This window comes from Taudactylus pleione, unplaced genomic scaffold (genome assembly GCF_031769625.1).
Source record: "Taudactylus pleione unplaced genomic scaffold, aTauple2 ptg000314l, whole genome shotgun sequence".
Lineage (NCBI taxonomy): Eukaryota > Metazoa > Chordata > Amphibia > Anura > Myobatrachidae > Taudactylus > Taudactylus pleione.
Genome location: NW_028284715.1, coordinates 1359854 through 1379967, shown reverse-complemented (window position 1 = coordinate 1379967; position 20114 = coordinate 1359854).

Sequence of the window (20114 nt, the reverse complement as noted above, 5' to 3'; positions counted from 1 at the left end):
AAAACATTGAATATCCTTCAACTTCACATTCTGATTTTTTAGATTGGGATTCAAGACCTCTAAAGAGATACAGATTTTAAAATCAATTAGCCCCCAAATAAAAATTAAAAAGACATCTAGGGGAAAGAGAGGTGGTATAAGAAAGAAACACATTCGTCCCAAAAAAATCCTTTTAAATAAAGAACAAACAGTACCTAAAAAGGATGATGTCAAACCATTTAATCTTAGTAAAAGAACTGTAAATGAAAATGAAGAATCTATTCTGAAGAAAGGTTTAAAGTTTGCACCCTCTTTTCAACCAAATGCTTTTGATGTTTTTTTGGATATTCAGAAATATGTTAGAAAATTAACAGTTAAACGTTCCTTTTTAAATAAAGATTAAAACTCATTGGAAGTACCATCTAAAGATGATAAATTGAAATTTAGAGCCCCATCTAAATTTTACCCTACACAATGTAAAGGTAGCTACATAAAATGTTTTAATAAAGCGGTATGTAGTGAAATGGAAGAAATGATAAAAAGAAAACATCAACATAATAGAACTCGTCCCAACCTCACTAAAAAAGAGTTTTTGGCCATTAAGTCTCTAAAAGTAAAAGAAGAAATTTCAGTGGGCTTTTATTAGTCAATACAGCAATAATCACAGAGATATGGAAAGGATCTTTAAAGCTTATTGGAAACTTCTGCTACAGGATCCAATTTTGTCTAAAGAATTACCTCCACATCCTTTATTTATTTATAAGAGAGCTCCATCTTTAAAAAACCATTTGGTATGAAGTAGTCTTGATATGGAAACTAGACAGAGTATTCGAAACAAAGGTTTCCACAGATGTGGTGTATGTTTAATATATAGGTCTGTGAAAAGTAAAACCAGTAAACTGAAAGACTTTAGAGTTAATGGTAAAAATTATACCATTAATCAGTTTATTACCTGTAATTCAAGAAATGTAGTTTACGCATTAGAATGCACATGTGGCCTTTTATATGTAGGTAAAACTACTAGATGCATGAAAATTCATCTAGCAGAACATATATACAACTTTAGAAAGGGTCTAGAAACGCATTCTGTCTCAGCTCATTTTAAAAAAGACCATAAGTGTAAAGAATGTTACATCACCAAATTTTGGGGTATTCAATTAATTTTACCAAAAAATAGAACCAGAGATCTAGAGCGTAGGCTGTCTAGAAATGAAATGCGGTGGATCTATGAATTAAAGACCCTTATACCTAGGGGTCTAAATAGTGAGTTTGAATTGAAATGTTTTTTAACTTGATGGCGCTTTGCACTTTAGTTATGTCTTTTTCAGGTTATTATGTTTCTATTTATGCTCTTAATGTGTCATTGTATTATTGTATTTTTGTAGATTTTTCTCTCTGATTATTTTTAGTACCCATTGCTATTATATATAAGTTTTTATTATTGCATTAATTGTTGAATATGCCAACTTTATTAATGTAATTGTTTTCATTATCATGATAGATTGCCATGTATTGAGAAATATATGTTTTTGTTATTTACTTACATGCCCATCACCCACAGCTGGAACGCATAGATTTCGTTTATGTATGCTCTGCCTTCCTTGGGTAGATCCAGGAAGCCAGGACTTGGAACACATACATGGGTCATGTGACCGGAATCATCGTCATGCTACTTCCGCTGCGATGGCAATGGAAGACAGCGGCTCAGACTGTGGGTGAAGCGCATACTCTGGAACGCAAACTGGCGGGTCACGTGACCCGTGGTACTTGGAGTGTTGTCATTCCTACTGCGACGACAGAGGAATCGGGCGGTTCATTCAAGCCCCGGGTGAGCGTGATCTGTAATTAGTTAGAGGGGTATTTAAGGAGAATTAATGTAATTGTTAGCCATGCTTCTGATGAAGGACCTACTGAGGTCGGAAACGCGTTAAGAATTTGGCTATTTGTTGCTTTTAGCACGTGTGGACATCGCTCGTTGTCACCATTGGCTCTGGTATATAGTCCTGACATGTATCCAGTCTCTCTAGTTCCTGTTACATCTGAGGGATCCAAGGAGGACTCTGTAGATGCTGCCACACTACTACCAAATGACTTTTATTATATGCTGTTTATTCACCTACATCTTGTAAGTGTTTTTTGTTATTAAAATTATACCTTTTATCTTAAGGTGTTGCACTATTTCTCTTTTCTTTTTCTCCTGTGTCTACACACTACATTGCTTATAGTGCATATGTGGGAGATATATTTATCATTTTAGGATAAGGATATCCCTATTTATGGAACATTTGCATCGCAAGGTGGATTGATCCTATAAAGAAGAACTATCATTGGACAGTATCCTATGTGATTTGTTAAATGTCTTGTCACTTTCTCTAATTTATGGTGTTTTATGTTTACATGTGGAATCAGGTAGCGCTATATTGCCTGCACATATACCAATTTTCCGTCTCTGTTTGTGGGCACAGCATTTCCCACAAGGCCCTGCTCATTGTTGCGAGGTCATTCCCCTTTTTTGGGCGCACGCCTTTCAAGAAAGTTGGGACATCTACTATCCCTCTTTGTGGATTCCTGCTGGTTCCATTCCTGTCCTCACATCATGACACTATACATATCCCTCTCAGTCTATGGCTTCCTGCTGCCTCCATTCCCCTCTGACCCCATGGCATGCATCCCTGTCCTGACTAACATATCACTCACCTCCTACTATGTGCTGCTGGGAGAGAACCGGTTCCTCCTTCTACAGTCTATAACTTTCATTCTGTGGCTTCCTGCTGCTTCTATTCCACTCCTCACATAAAGGGACTGATTCAGTGCTGTACACTGTTTGCTGGTTCGAAAATATGGTTGGTAATGCTGCAGGAGGCGTCTGAAGGCAAAAGACGCCTTCTGTGGGCATTGAAGATCCAAGTGCGGCTTTCGAAGACTCAGCATCGGATCACCATTGAGCAACCATCAGCCACCTGGGTAAGCCTCAGCTTACTTAGAATGGCCGCTGGAACTCATCTGCCGGGCCAGGAAATCTACGTCAGTAGACCATGGCCTCAATATGCCTACAAAACTGGGGCAACACACTCACATTTTGTAAAATGTTCACCGTTGCCAGCCCCACCCCACCCGCAAACATCCTCTGAATGTCAATCATGCCACGGCTTAGGGGGCACTGTGAGTGTTCTAGCAGACACTGATCAGCATAAACGTAAATCAGATCCTGCGCATGTGCTGATCAGTCACCATCGAAGTTGTACGCCAACCATCGGGTCTCTGTACAAGTATGAATCAGGGGCCTATGTCACTGGCCCCTGTCACGTGCAGCCATGTCCTCACTAATACAACCCCTCAGGAGGACAGGTCACTGTCTTTTACATGTTCAGCTCAACTTCTAAAATCCTTGTGTATTTGATGATGTGATACTATCCAGGTCCGCTTTAAAATCCAGAACACATGGAAATTCAGGAAATTAAGATTGATACCAGAAAAGTGCTCTGACCTTAGTCAAACTACTTTTAAAAAGGTTTTATAGAGCAGTTGATAATCTCAGCTACGGGAAGCACTGCCATTTATGAGCTGAACAGCATAATCTGATATTTTAGCTCTAAAAACCCAAGGGTGATTTCTAAATGTGCATGTCTTGGGAAGAGAGATTTTAATAAGAAACCAATTAGATTTCCCAAAAGCATTATTGCATCTGGAGGAATTTGAGTGATATTATGTTGACTGTAAATGTTATCAGTTTCTAAAAGCAAATTATATATGAACATGTATTAAACTATTTTGTGTAATTCAATTTAACACTGCTGTTGAAGTGAACTGTACTATGCAAATTATTTACATGCACTGCGCAACCAAGACCAAAGTAAGTTAAATTATTTGTTTGTGTAGATTAATTTTCAATTTCTATTTAATTAGTCTACATATTTGCCGGTGGGTCGGATTATTGAAGCGCCTCACCTGCAAATTGCAGACTCAGTCGTAACTCAGAAACTATAGCGCAGGCAGGAAACTTGGGTGTTGCAAAGCGCTCTCACCAGGGGCTGACACAGATTTTGTTGGTGCCATAAACACCTCCTACCAACCACACACCTTAATCATCAGACGCCATCAGCCAGTTTATTCTATTTCCCCTTCATCTAAAGGACCCGGACGTGATGTTGAGGGAGGTCGGAAGTGTGGCTCCATGCACTGACAAGGCTATATTGTTTTGTCATGGCTGTAGTATCTGGCCTCCAATAATAGAAGTTTGTACCCTGGTGAGTTCGCTTCGCTCGCCACCGGTTACTATTCCCACTCTATGTCCAGTAGCTGATGAAGTCAGGGTTCTGTAGCTGAAGGGGATCTAGACCCAACCTTTCCAGAACCTCACTTCGGATGAGTGGAGGGTGGACTAACATGTTCGCTCTTTGAGAATGTGGTGAAAGTCTGTTGCTTCATTGCCTGACGCCTCACCAGGGTCACCGAGAAAGGAGAGGGGTTTATGTGGATACTGATTACCCTCTAACAAGCCTGGCAGAGGCTTGGGTCAGCTACTGAAGGGGACAGATATCCCACTGTGCCACGCGCATAATATTTTTTTATTTTTTTGGGTGTCCACACACCCTAGATTTGATCATGCCACCTCCTAGTGCCCAGGCCCTGTTCAGCTCTCAACAGCCCTATGCCGCCTTTCTAGCTCATGACCAACATGGAGAATCAGCAGCCATGTAAATGTAAAGACACTGAGTGACATATTTATAAAAAATATATTTGCGGGATATCTCCCGAAAACACTAATTTAAGGGGGTAAACGTACATACTGTATTAAGGATACATTAAATGTATGTACCAGAGACCGCAGCATATAATGGAGCAGCCAGGTTCCAAACCCGTAAGTAAAGAGACTGCATTAGTGCAATATTTAATTTCTTATTGCTGCAATGAGCGGCGATAAGAAATTATAATTATCTGGACCAAGGGCCTGATTCAGACCCACTCGCGAGCGGCTGTCCGCTCGCAAGTGGGTCGATGTTGTGTACAGCGCATGCGCACGTCGGCGGGAGCTCCGTCGTGCGCATGCGCCAGACGCGACGAGCGAAGGACTTTCCTTCGCTCGTTGTGTCTGATCAAAGGGGGCGTGCTGTCGATATTGAATTGGGGGGTGCGTGCCTCCATGACAGGGGCGTTCCCAAGGGAACGCCTACCGTCAGAAGCCGTCACTAGTGATGTCAGTGGGAGTGATTTTGGCTCTGATAGAGCCAAAATCACTCCGGGCCTTGTGGTTGAAAACCTCAACCGCAGGCTCCGGCTCGCAGTGGCGATGGTCGCGATGGTCAAGACCATCGCGACCATCAAACTGCACGCTCGTATAGGCTGTGGGTGGTGACCCACAGCTATACGAGCGTCCAGGAGGATGCTCCATAATTATGGAGGGCGGACCTCATTCAGAGCGTGCGCTCTGCTCAGAGCGTACGGCTCTGAATGAGGGCCATTGTTTTTCTGATCACTTCCATTCTCTTTTCTAACCTTATATCTTTAATTTCCTTACACATCTCTACTCTACCATTTTCCAATCTTTCTCTGTTCCTGTCCTTTCTTTCTCATCTCTATCCTACTCTCAAGGATCGCCCCCGGCGTTCTGTCGGCATCCCTTCCCACTACCTCATTAATGCTGTGGCCGTGGGAGCGGGGTCCCCAATTGCGGTGCGCGGAAGGCCCGCCAGTCGCAATGTAGCGGCCGGCGTCCTGGGAGTAAGCTCCGGGTCTGCAGGGGGTGGTAGGCTATGCGCCGGGGCTCACGGCAGGGCAGCTATTAGAGGGCTGTCTAGCTCACCCATCCCGGCCACCCTTCCTGTGCCGCGCACGAAGCCACGTGTAGTAGGTATGGCGACGGGCCCGAGAGTGGACGGGCCGTCCACATCCCTGGCCACCAGGTCTGGCAGAACAAGGGAAGTTCTGCCTGCTCCTCCTAGGCATAGCGTGGCCTTCCTGGCACCCGCCGCTGCTCGCGCTAAGGTGGACAAATGGGGACCCGCGGCACGTCGGGGAGCGGCCACGGTGCATGCATCCCCGGCCGCGCGGTCCAGTAGACAGAGGGGGGTTGTGCCCGACTTCCCTCCACCACAATCGGCTGTTCCCACTCCTGCTGCATCTCACGTGTCGCGGCAAAAGGTGGGACCAACGGCCCACTGGGGCATGGGTGCGAGACCCTCGGCTGAATTCTTGTGGTCCAATAGTTCAGGGATCATTTTAGACCCAACTCCGCCCCCCAGAGAATTTGATGACTGGTCTGCTCAGTGTAGCGGCGGTCGTAGTGTTGCTAGGCAGGACACAGGGAGCAAAAGCGTGCGCCATATGCTGGACGATGAGGGCATTATGTCCCACTCGGCCAGCTGTGACTCTGCTTCCGGGAGTTTGGGGTCATCTGGGGACAGTACCTCGCCCCGCGCTGGGTCCACAGCGCAGGTGGGGGGAGATAGGTCCTTTTATGGGTTAAGTCGCAGGTCCTACGCAGAAGTTGTGCGTGGATCCCCAGCGCCTCGGCTGGGATCCGTTACTGGGTCCGAGGCTGGTGCAGTGTTGCCTATAGAGGCCGTATCCACTTTGTGCGCATCACTGCTAGCTGCACTCATGCCCTTGTTGTCTCATAATAGTGCTCAGACTACCTCAAGGGAGGGTGATGGTGGCATCGCGGCACTCGTGGATAGGCTTGTCGGCGCTATGGGGCCCCAGGCACCCCCAGTGTAGCATCACGGCTTGGAGGGTCCATGCGTAGCAGAACCCCTAAGCCAAGTGTGGTCAGATTCTGTTCAAGACAACACTGTTTGTGTCCTGCTAGGTGAAGGTATAGTTGATCCTGATCTGCAGTGTCAAGCCAGGAACGAAAGGGCCGTGGCCACGGTCGCTGACGGTGCTTCTGGCCAGTCTGATGGTGAGTCTTCCATCCACACCGATTGGATAGATAGCTCCAGTGGTATTCAGGATGTGTCCACACAGCGAAGCAGGAAGCGGAGGTGCCATAGGTCAGAGCAAGGGTCAAATAGCCTTTCCTCCACCTCCTCAGACTCCTCTGGGAAGTCACAGCGATCAGGCAGAAAAAGGGCCAGGCGGTATAAGTGCAAGCTTCGTTCGTCCAGCAGCAGCATGTCAGTAGATTCAGATCGTTCGGAAAGAGTGTTATGTTCTAATACAGTGGTGCTGCGTGGGGTGCGGCCCAGGGACAGAGATTGGATCAGTCGCGGCCGTTACGTCAATGTATTCGCGATGACCAGCCAAGGTAAGAAGGCATGGGTGGCCGCGAAGAAAAAATGGTGGTCTGGGGTCGATGGGGTCATGACCTTTCATACATGGCTGAAGAACATGTATATCTTTGCCTCTTGCTACTTAGAGACACGGCCCGATGAGCACATGCACATTATTAGGTACATGTATCTAATTCATGACCTGGTTACCAACTCCAGGAGCGGCGCATGGCGGGTTTATGATGAAGAGTTTCATCGTAAACAGCACGGTCGGGAGGTGATAGATTTTGGCACAAAAGATGTTGAGATTTTCGTGGATGTCACCCAACCACAGCGCAGACAGAGGCGGCCCCCTTTCGTAAGGGTTTCGGGGGGTAGGCAGCAGCATCGGGGGGCGGCTCAGGGGGCGGATTCCAAGTTGGGGCATGGCAAGTGCTTTGCCTTCAACAACGGCCAATGTGCGTTGGGGGCGCGCTGTCATTTTTGGCACACCTGCATTCGTTGTGGAGGCCCCCACCACATTAAGGACTGCGTGAAAGGACCAGGGGGTGCAGCCGGGGGAAAAGGCCGTAATGCTAGCCGCGGTCCCGTGGATCCCTCCCCCAAGTAGAGCTCACACATTGGGTGGAGCCCCCACACCCGTTAGGGTTGAGGCCATGGCGTCATGGTTGTAAGCGTACCCACTTCGTGGCATTGCAAGGTTTTTAGGGGAAGGTTTTTTGATGGGTTTCCAGCTACCTATAGTCGGCATTGTACAAGGTGGTTCGGGTCGGAACCTTCGTTCGGCTTGCGATATGCCAGCGGTGTTAAGAGCAAAGGTTGACAAGGAAGTGGAACTGGGTAGGATTGCAGGTCCCTTTCCAGAGCCTCCCATTCCGGGACTGGTGCTCTCACCGGTTGGGGTGATTCCCAAATACTTTCGTGCGCCTATTTCGAACGGTTTAGCTCGTTTTTGCATTGGTGCTTCTCCAAGGGGTCTCGGGAGTCGGGGATAGCACATTATCTAGACGATTTTATGTTGGTTGGCCCTCACGATTCGCTTAGGTGTGAGCTGTTGTTACGATAAGTGAATGCGCTGTTTGCGAATTTTGGAGTTCCCATAGCAGCAGACAAGACGGAGGGCCCAACCACTAAGCTTCAGTTTTTGGGCATTGAGATTGACACGGTGTGTGGTTTTTGTCGGTTGCCGGAAGAGGAGGTGCGGCGCTTGCAGGATGAAATAGTGCTGGCCCTATTGGTAGGTAAACTAACATTGAGGCAGGCACAGTCGCTGCTGGGTTTGTTCAATTTTGCCTGTAGGGTGATCCCCGTTGGTAGGATTTTTTTGCAGAAAATTGGAAAGATTGACGGCTAAGGCGCACGGCCCCAATCATTTCCTGCGATTATCTGGGGAGATTCAGCGGGACCTGGGTATTTGGGATTCCTTTTTGATTAATTTCAACAGAATTCATACTTGGCCAGCCCCACCGGTCTCTAACGTGACCTTACAGCTATTCACGGACGCGGCAGGGTCAGTAGGGTTTGGTGTCTTGCTTGGGAGGCGTTGGTGTGCTGCTCATTGGCCCTGTAGCTGGGTGAAAGAGGGACTGACCAGGAACATGCTTTTATTACAGCTCTTCCCTATCATGGTTGCGCTGGAACTTTGGGATGGACAGTTGCAGGATAGGGCGATCATATTCTGGTGCGATAACATGGGGGTGGTGGAGGCGCTTAATAGACAAAAAGCTGCTGGGTTGCCCACCATTCGAGTGATTGCACAATTATATTGCGCTGCCTGCAATTTAATATTGGATTTAGCGCTAGGCATGTTCCTGGGATTAATAATGAGGTGGCCAATGCGCTTTCGCACTTTGAGTGGGCAAGGTTTAAGAGACTTGCCCCTTGGGCGAACAATGTCGGTGACTCATGTCCTGATTATGTGTGGCAGGTGGTTCATCCAGAGTGGAGGCACTAGCACACCTGTCCCTGGCCCCTTGGACCTACAGGGTGTACCTCGCTTCTTGGGAGCCGTGGAGCGAATTCCTCTTGAGGGAGATGTCTCGAGGTAAGATCTGTTTTATGATTCTTACTCGGCAACAGGCAATATGGGCTGCGAGGCTCGGCCTGCGTTGTTTCCATTACGGAAAGGATGGTAAGGTGGGAGCTTGGTTTCTGTCGGAGGCCGGCCCTACATCGCCTTGCCAGACTTTTGGTATTAGGATGCTGTGGGCAGGTGCAATGCAGCAAACCCCCCCATTTTTGCCCAGGGCGGGTGCGTTGGAGGATCTACCTGGGGGAGGTCACAGACAAGTTTCGGCAGCCTCTCGGGGGTGGTCCTTGGTGTCCCTTCGCCCACTGGCAGGGGGTAATGAGGGTTTGCACCTGCTTGCAGTGCCGTCATCTGTTACGGTCCTCCCGTCTAGTCATGCACGGGATCAGAGGAACCAGTGTTATGACGAGGGACATGGTCGACGGCAGGCACTGCTGGGGTTCGGAGCTGGGTATTGTTACCTTATGTTAAGTCTGGCTTCGGACCTTTGCTTATCCCAATTGGGGACTAGCTACTCACCCTAGGTGGGGGTCTTGAGGAATTTTTGTTTGACCACTGGTTTTAACTTTGGCTTCTGCCAGCCGGTGGAGTGTTTGTGTTTTTGCCTAAAGCCAAGTTGGGATCCCTTCCCTGCCCAAACATCCCTCATGCCAGGTGTTAGGAATAGGTGCAAATAGGCCTAGTCTTAGCATGATACCCATCCCTTAGATACTAAATTTTACCAGTTTTGCCTATGAACCACATTTTACACGATATATTAACTATTTTCCCTTAATTTGTCATCTAGATGAGTCCTTTATTTGGATACTAGGGCATTCCTTTGTATTTTGGCTCTCTAGCTCAGAGGTAGTTCTGTCTGCAACGGAACTCCTGGAGTTAGCACATGTCCGGTGGATGGGGCACTGGGGCATGCGTTGGGCACAGCTAGAAGAGGTCCTTAGGGATGCAGTGGCCAGGTTCAGGTACCCCCATTTCCTGGTCATACATCTGGGAGGGAATGACCTGATGGACAGGACATGCTTGGATTTGCGCATGTCCATGCGGAGGGAGTTGCTGGCGCTGATCTGGGAGTGGCCTTTCTGTCAGGTCATTTGGTCTGAGATAGTCGCGAGGCTGTTTTGGAGAGGGGCTGAGCGCCCGGGGGCTATCGAGCTCTCTAGAAGGAGAATTAACTCTGTGGTGGGTAGAGCCATCACAGGTAGTGGCGGTGCCGTAGTGGGGCACTCCAACATCTCAGTGGTGGACAGGCACCTTTATAGGCCCGATGGCGTACATCTGTCGAGGGGCGGGTTAGAGATTTTCTCTAGGAACTTGTTTAGTGCCCTAAGGAATTTGGATGCTTAGGGTTAGTTGGAGTTTGAGCATTAGTAATGGTGGCGACGGCAGACCTTGTCCTCATTTGGCCGGTCTTATATGGCCTTTTCGTTAAGTTTTGCAGTGTTGGTCTTTCATTGATTCCTGGGGGGTTGCCCGTGCGGCTGGGGCGGAGTGATCGGACCATAGAGCGTTTAAGACCACGGAAGTCATCCCTGTATGACAGGAGTGACATAAACCTCTGGTCTGCCACGTGGCACACTCTGGTACACAAAGTGTGAGCAGTTGGTAGATGGGTGGTGCGTAGGGTCTGTTAGCCCAAGCCAATAGAGTCTCAGTTGAGTTACGGCTGGAGCCTGATCCAGGGGTTTCATGGGTAAAATATAGTTGTTTCTCCCTCTTTTCTTCAGGAGATTGCCCACCCACCCTCCCTAATGTTCAAGTGGTTATTCTTTAGTTAATGTCAGCTTGTGTTGTAGTGGCCGGTATTGTATGGCCTTTTCGTTAAGTTTTGCAGTGTTGGTCTTTCATTGATTCCTGGGGGGTTGCCCGTGCGGCTGGGGCGGACTCGAGGCCCCAGTGAGTACTACCGGTCCAGGTGGCTATGGTCCCCCTCAGATGCACGGGGGCTCCCCAAGTTGTAATCCCCACAAGGTAGGGCAGGAGGCCTGGACACCTTGTGAGTTGCAGGGGGAAAAGGGGCAGTTGGTCCCGATGTTTCATTTTTGTGGCGGGCTGTTCAGGCCCGTAGTTTTTGTTATTTTTATTATTATATTGATAAGCATGTTGCTTCTGTTAGGCCATTCAAGTCCCCGCCACCATTTTGCTTTAGAAACTTTTTAAGTTAGAAATTATGCTAAATAGTTAAACTGTGCATAAATAGGTTCTATTAAATAGGTTTCTAGTTTTCATATTAATAAAAAGCTGACCCATTTTCCACCCAAGGCTATGTCTCTTTCTTTTTATTTTTAGATAAGGCATGGTGTGTTTTGTGTGGCATGAGTGTGCGGAGTGATCGGACCATAGAGCGTTTAAGACCACGGAAGTCATCCCTGTATGACAGAAGTGACATAAACCTCTGGTCTGCCACGTGGCACACTCTGTTACACAAAGGGTGAGCAGTTGGTAGATGGGTGGTGCGTAGGGTCTGTTAGCCCAAGCCAATAGAGTCTCAGTTGAGTTACGGGTGGAGCCTGATCCAGGGGTTTTATGGGTAAAATATAGTTGTTTCTCCCTCTTTTCTTCAGGAGATTGCCCACCCACCCTGCCTAATGTTCAAGTGGTTATTCTTTAGTTAATGTCAGCTTGTGTTGTAGTGGCCGGTATTGTATGGCCTTTTCGTTAAGTTTTGCAGTGTTGGTCTTTCATTGATTCCTAGGGGTTTGCCCGTGCGGCTGGGGCGGACTCGAGGCCGCAGTGAGTACCACCGGTCCAGGTGGCTACGGTCCCCCTCGGATGCACGGGGGCTCCCCAAGTTGTAATCCCCGCAAGGTAGGGCAGGAGGCCTGGACACCTTGCGAGTTGCAGGGGGAAAGGGGGCAGTTGGTCCCGATGTTTCATTTTTTGTGGCGGGCTGTTCAGGCCCGTAGTTTTTGTTATTTTTATTATTATATTGATAAGCATGTTGCTTCTGTTAGGCCATTCAAGTCACCACCACCATTTTGCTTTAGAAACTTTTTAAGTTAGAAATTATGCTAAATAGTTAAACTTTGCATAAATAGGTTCTATTAAATAGGTTTCTAGTTTTCATATTAATAAAAAGCTGACCCATTTTTCATCCAACACTATGGGCCAAATGTAATAGGGTGAGAGTTTAGAAAATGTGAGAGTTTAGCAGTAAACTCTCACATTGGTTGAGTTTTATCTTCAAAATGGGAAAACATCTGAATGAGATTTTAAATCGTGAGAGTTTTTTAAGTCTGAAAAAACATGCAAGTTCACTCTGTTACTTTGTTTTTGGACACTATTACATTGGCAAAGTTTCAAAAGTATCAGAAACTCTCACTTTTCTAAACTCTCACCCTATTACATTTGGCCCTATGTCTCTGTCTTGTTATTTTTAGATAAGGCATGGTGTGTTTTGTGTGGCATGAGTGTGCGAAGTGATCGGACCATAGAGCATTTAAGGCACCAGCTCTCTAAATTTAATCCAGTTAAGTATAGATAGCGCATCTGCCAGAGCATTCTCTAAAACCCAGGAACATGAATAGCCTGAAACTGAACATTGTGCAATCTAATACTAACATTATGCAAATGCTAAACTCCCCACCCCTCCCCAACAAGCGCCACAGCAATTGGGAAAAGTTTGAGCAGGAGTAAATTCCTGGTCATATGTACCTTCCTGAATACAATCCACTGGCCATGGTGCAGCATGTCACAACCCATAAGATACTGTATGCACCAAAACAACTAGATCCAGTGGAAAAAGCTTTAGTTCAGCAATATTATGGACTTGGGGTAGCCAGGGGCGTAGAGAGCCCAGATGGGCCTAGGTGAAGGGGGCATGGCCTAATCATGGGCGGCATGGTCACGCCCCCTTGAGGGGGTGTGATCAGTGTGATCGCTCCCCCCACAGACATAGGAGACTGCTGCGGCTGCTGCTCAGCATATGTTTGGACTGCTGTGTGGGTGGGAGGAGTGAGGGAGGGGGAGAGCAGTGACGTCTTGGATGACGTCATCTCCATGCGTACACTTCAACGCCAGAAAAGCCGGGTCCAGTGTGAATAGGAATATCCTGGGTCGGCACCGGGGAAATTCCGTGTCTGATCCGGATTGGAACCCTGTTCCAACCTTCAGGTAGGACCCGGAATTTCGGTATAAAAGCAGTATTACTCTTTCTTACTCTATTCCCAACTCTGAATCAGGCCCAGTATCAGAAGCAACTTCTGTGTTTAAAATTAACAAACTGTAAAAATATATATAGAGATTAGAGATGTGCGCCGACCCTCGTGTTTTGGTTTTGGATCTGGATCTCCCCTGGTTTTGGATCTGAATCTGGTTTTGGATTTTTTCCTTGGTGTTTTGTTTTCGTGTTTTTGTTTTGGATCTGGATTTTTTTCTTAAAAAATAAAAAAACAGCTAACATCACATAAAATAGGCCTTTTTTTGTTCCTACAGTATTAATAACTTCAATAACATTTATTTCCACTCGTTTCCAGTCAATTTTGGTTACCTCACAGCTCACAATATTGATTTTTTACATCTAGTTAAAAGCCAAAAGGTTGCATCCAGTTTGCTGGCTCAAAACTGATTGATATAATTATTCATAGAGTTGAGGACTATGCAAAGATGATGGTTGGGATACCCTTGAGGATTGAAGGCATGGGCCTTCATAGAGGACAAGGAAGTTGACGGCCTTGCATTATCATGATGACTGCTGGCGGCAGCTACAACATGTGGTTCTTGGCCTTGCTCTCCTGTCATGTGACAGCCCTCCATATTTTCTGCGGTCTTGAAGCAGTGTCACAAGCACCAAAAGTGTAGCCAAGGTGTGGTTACAAAATTCACACACGTGCAGTCGTGACCGCACATAAAAAAATATACAAAAGACACTATTTTTTTTTTTGGGGGGGGGGGTTCGGATCCAGAACTTGGGCCCAGAGCACATATTGATGACGACTGGAGTCGGGCAGCACTAGCTTGCAACTTGCGTTGCTGGCTGGATCTTGTGCGGTACTGCGGTTTAGCCTAACACGCACGCACACACACACAGAAAAATATAGAAGACACTTAAAAAAAATTTTGTTTTTAGCATGACTGGAGTTGGGCTGGATCTTGTGTGGTACTGCGGTTAAGCCTAACGCGCACGCGCAGACACACAGAAATGTTTTTTTTTCACTATATATATATTTATTTTTTTTGGGAGTCCAGAAATTGGGCCCAGATAGACACAGCACAAGCCCAAATGTATCTGCAGTTCTGCACCAGCCCAGATGGACACAGCAGACATGAAAAACACCAGCCCAGAATGGATCAGCAGCACCAGCCCAGGACACAGCAGACAGCACCAGCACCTCTCCCAGCCCTACACTACCCACCCTCCCTGTTCAGTCTCCACAGCCGGAGTGAAATGGCGTCCGTTGCGTGGTCCCTTCTATACTACATTGATCATAGAGACGAAAGCTCGCGTACTGCGAGATTTCGTCTCTATGGTTTTGCCTCGATTTGAGAGATCCGAGTAAGGCGGGGACATCCGAGCCTGCTTGGATCCGACTCAGTTATGCTAAATTCGGGTGGGTTTGGATCTCTGTAAACCGAACCCGCTCATCTCTAATAGAGATGTGTAGGCGCGCCAAATAGCTGTTCCTGGTGCGCCAAAGTCCTTGCCAATTAGCTGCTGCAATCGTCCTTTTTTTCAAAAGTTGTGTCTTATTTGCACCACTAAAAACATCAGGAAGCAACAAAGCTATATTACAAGTTGCAAATCTGTGTAAAAAAGGTAAAAAAAGTTGCCGTTATTCCTCCCACCACGTTCCGTTATGCTGAGTCTGTGACTTTGTACATGGGTTGTACTAATTGCTTCGTGACACAGTTCTCTGGTGAGCCGCTTTGCATGCTGCTATGATGTGACTAAGATGCAGCGTTTAGTGAATTGTTAGTTACAATACCCGTGTCAGAGTGTCTCCGTCACGCCAGGTGTCTTGAGCTGTATGGTGTAAAGAAGCTATGTATATGAGGACACATCTCTATACAATAGTGGGTCCTGGAGTAAAGGGCTCCTATAATGGACTTACATGAAAATAGAGTAAATAATCAATATCAGAATATCAAAATAGCATACACTAAAGACTTCACGATATAATAATATTCAAAATAGTATTTTAATTATAAAATAACATATAGATTTAAAACAATAAGAAATTAAAACAAAAATAAATATAACTATAAATATCACTGTGCGGTGTCCAAAAGCGACGCGCTTTGCAGATTGCAGTCCTCAGGCAGTAATGCCTCTTTCCAAATCCAATGATAAAAACCTTGCTAAAAGTAGAGATCCGGAAAAATCTCTGTAAAAGAAGTTCTTAGAAGAAATGTAATTACAGTGAATTGAAGCAATTAATAGTGATTATTGTTGGAAATTATATGCGTGCAGGTGTTGATATTTGAAGGATAGCAGGAACAGCTGTACTCACTGTTACATGTACACTGGTACTATAGTGGAGCTTGAGACCAAAGTGGGGTTCCATACAGCTCACTAGCCAGTGAGTGTATGCTGCAAGCGGATCGTGCTGCAGGGATCTGGAACAGCATTAAATGCAAGTACTAACCAGGTCTCTCATAGCTTTACAAGCTACGCTTTACTTTCTATAATATGTATTTAAAAAGGAAAGAAAAATGGGTTCAAGAACGTCTTATTAATTGATAACCAGTCCAGAACCCGTCTGGTTTAATACATAAACCTTTCTGCACATTGGATGCCTCTTTAAAATAAAATGAAAATTCAGTAAGGAAATGGGGTAATATTATTACCAAATGAAACTCATCTGCAAGAGTACGTGTGAAAGGCTTAATGGTACGAGTGATGCAATTTAAGGTTTCACACACATTTAACACATCTTCCATTTACTTCGAATCTGTGATGTGTTTAACCAACATGTTGTTAGTCTGTCATAGATTTATACTTCATTGCGCTTATCACTGAATAAGCTACAAAAAATGCCGTCTATTAGCACCAGTTAAACAGTCTGTTAAAAAAAAAAGTATTAGCAGCTATAATTACCTTCTATTGTAAGATACCCAAGTGACTTGCCTACAAATCATCAGCTGCAGTTGAAGGTTTCTAGGTTCTGTCCTCAAGCACCACGCAACAGGTGAGAATTTCCGTGTTTCCTCGGCTAGCGCTTAATTAACCAATTAACCTAGCTTCAATTACCACTGTAAAATCTCTCCGAGGTGTAGGATTAATTGAAAATCAGATGTGTCGGATACACTGGGCTCAGGGTGAGATTTCTGGTATAAAGTCTTTTTTTTTTCTTCCTGTTTACATTTTGATTGAATTAAAATTAGATTTTTTTAAGCTGGGTACACACGACGCGATCCATTGCACGCTATATATATCGTTCCGACGCGGATCGGAACAATATATCATGCGGACCGCATAGTGTGCACGCCCGATCTCTTGTGTCCGCATCGTCAAATCTGCTGTACAGCACGGCAGATGGGATGATGCGATGAACGACGTCATGTTGCTAAATGCAGCATGGAACTACGCTACGCGCCGTCGTCCACTGCATCGCCCAGTGTGTACTGGTGGTGCCATGTATGGTGCCGTCACACCGTCCCGTCGCTGGGTACCCACATCGTGTAGTGTGTATCCAGAGTTAGACTTTCTGTTTAACAAAATAGTTTTCATTAAGTTTATGTGCAGAAATGATGTGCAAAATACAAATAAATGATGTAATAGAAGTTTGTCATAACAAAGGGGAGGCGACAGACAACGCAATACACCAAATCATGCAGATTATTACCCAATTGGGCCTGATTTAGATTTGGATGATATGGATGGTCATGGACTTTGGGCCTGATCTAGAGCCGGACGCTCTTTGAGAGTGCACGCTCTGAATCAGGGTGTGCCTGTTTTTTTTAAAGACGGCCTCCTGGCCGCTCGCTAAGACCACCCACAGCTTTAGCAAGCGGCCAGGTGATGGTCGCGACGGTCACGACCATCGCGACCATCGTGGCTTGCGACGAGACCCTTATGGTAGGGTCTCGTTCCCGCAAGCCCCAGTGAGCTTTTGGCTCTAATAGAGCCGGAAGCTCACCCACTGGCATCACTCGTGATGTCAGTGGAGCCGCCCCCAAATGGCAGGTGTTCCCGTTCTCCGTTTGGCCAGCCACCCCCCCCAGTCCCAATACATAGACACAGCCGTGGCATTAGCATAAGGGCGCAGACGTGACTGCGGCAAAGATGCAGCCGCGTCTGCGTCTGCATGCTAATGCTGCAACCAATGTTCCACCTACTGAGACGCCCAAAGGGAGTGGTGCTAATATGTCGTCGGTCGCACCGTTGAAACTTGCTCCTGCCCTATGCAGGTGAAATTGCTGTGTCAACATGGCGTGCTGTGACAGCGCTACTGAGTCATTAGACACACCCATATCTGCCAAACCACCCACCTGTTACCTCCCAGGAATGTGCACTAACGTCCACGGCCTTTGTGTTCAAATTCATTCTGCGGCCTGATTCATAGTTGTACGCTAATGACGCCACTGTTGCGCATGTGTACGCAGTTGCAAAGCGAAAATATGCAAATGTTGCAGCCGCCGGGAGATGTATTGAGACGTCCACCTGAAGCTCGGCAAATCCAAGTATCTGCGGCTAGGTCCCACAGAAACTGAGGAACAGACGCTGGAGCCATATTTCTTGCATATGGGATCGCAGTCGCAGGGTGTGACACTCTCTCAAAATGGCCACTCCCCGTTACCTTTCCTAAACGCTCCCTTACTTTCAATCACACTGCAAGTACATAGTCGCTGCGAGCAACTACGGTAATGTACCATGACGCATTTGCCATGCGACTTAGACACATGCGCAGATTACCGGTTACTGCTCAAGAGGGAAAAGATCGGCATAGTGTACAACGCTGAGCTAGGCCCTGCATCTCCTGGCGGTAACCATAGGGACGCATGCAGAGTACTTCCAACATTGGCCAACTGCAGGCATATCAGCATTGCGTGCAGTAAGCGTGTGCCTCTGAATCAGACCCTTCGTTTAATATTGCGGAGTCCCTACTCTGAGAACTTTCCACTGATGTGATGCTGCCTCCGCATGTCAGTGTTGGGCAGAGAGCGTGGCACTGGGCTATGATGTCACAGCTCAGCGCCATGCTGCCAATCTGGCAATGACAGAAGATGCTGCCCCCTTTCCTCCTGCCTTCTCATGTAAGAAGCACATGCATTGATTTAAAGTTCCTATTCATTATCCTTAAAAGTAGTGGAAATATTAATTTTTGCCTACTTTGTAATGCTTAAATAGTAGCCCCATTCATTAAACAGGTAACACTTCTCCTGCTTACCTTTCATCCCTGAAGAGGAACATAGGGCCTGATTCAGTATGGATCACAAAATTGCAAGCTCGTGGGGGCGGCGATTATATGCAAACATGCCATCGCAGTGCTGCCACTTGGCGAACATAAGGACGCCCACTTGCTGATGCATATATTCATAAGATCACCCAAACTAGCTGGAATATCGGTAACATCGAAAGACTTACATACCCTCACGCTCCATTGCGGCAGGTCAGACCTTACCCAGAAATTGCTAACTTTTCTGGTCACATGATAGGCTGAGGCTAATTTATGCACGCACATGCAACGCCGTTTAAACTCACTGACATGCCTGTGTTCGCACGACCACCACCCCGTCATCACCCACAAACACTCAACTCCTGTCAATCACTCTTCGATGGGTCTGCGTAGTCACTGGGAACGCATCCCGATGCATGCGCAGAATGCAAACATCGGCTGATTGCATGCGTCTTTGCCACTGCGATCCTTGCTGAATCAGGCCCATAGTCTCGGGGAGTTCTATATTTCCCGATTCATCAACTTTGAAAATACATAATTTTCAGAATTTGATTGCGAGAACGGATGCCATCTTCAGAAGAGGGATCCATTCGGACAGGGCCGCCATCAGAAAATATGAAGCCCTGGACTCGCAGGGCCCCCCCCAGTCCCCCCACATCCCCAAACACATACCTTAGTTACCTCGTACCTTCTTCTGCTCTGGCTGCTTCTCAGTCAGGACTCCTCTTCATACACCGGTGCCGCGGCGCACATTCAGCAGCGCAGCATGACATCACACTTCTAACAAGAAAAACTTTACTGCAACGGCCAGCCGCTATGTAAGTAGGAGGCGGAGCTGGAGGGCGTCTATCGGAGTGAGAAGTGACTCACGACAAGTCACTTCTATTGTGCAGGGGGGTGATAGTAGTGGGTGACAAACCCTTAAAATAGGGATGTGCAGGCTCGGATAGGTTCGAGTTTGCACGCTGAGTTCTGATTTTTCCCTCCAAAAAAACGGAACTCAGAAAGAGGCAAAACGTCATCTTGCATGGACGGACATCATCATTCCTGGACTTTTGTAAGTTGTAAGTTAGTAATCCAATCTTGAAAACAATTCGCCATCTGACAGGCAGCCAGTGAAGGGAGTAGAGAATGGGTGTTTGTGACTGGAGCATGGCTGGTTGGTTAATAGCCTGGCAGCTGCGTTTTGTACCATCTGCAAGCGGTGCAATTATTTTGCTGGGAGACCGAGGTAGAGGGCGTTGCAGTAATCTAGGTGTGATGATATAAATGCATGTATCACTTTAGGCAGATCTTCTGAGGGAATTAAGGGGGTCATTCGGACCCACTCGCGAGCGGCAGTACGCTCGCAAGTGGGTAGATGTTCCCCACTGCGCATGCGCACGACGGAGGGAGCTCCGTCGTGCGCATGCGCGAGACCGGGCGAGTGACGGGCTTTCCAACGCTCAGGGTCTCGCACCAAAGGGGGCGTGCTGTCGATGTTGATTGACAGCATGCCCCCTTTGGTGGGCGTGCCGGGGGCGTGCCTGCCAGACGGAGGCATTCCCATGGGAACGCCTA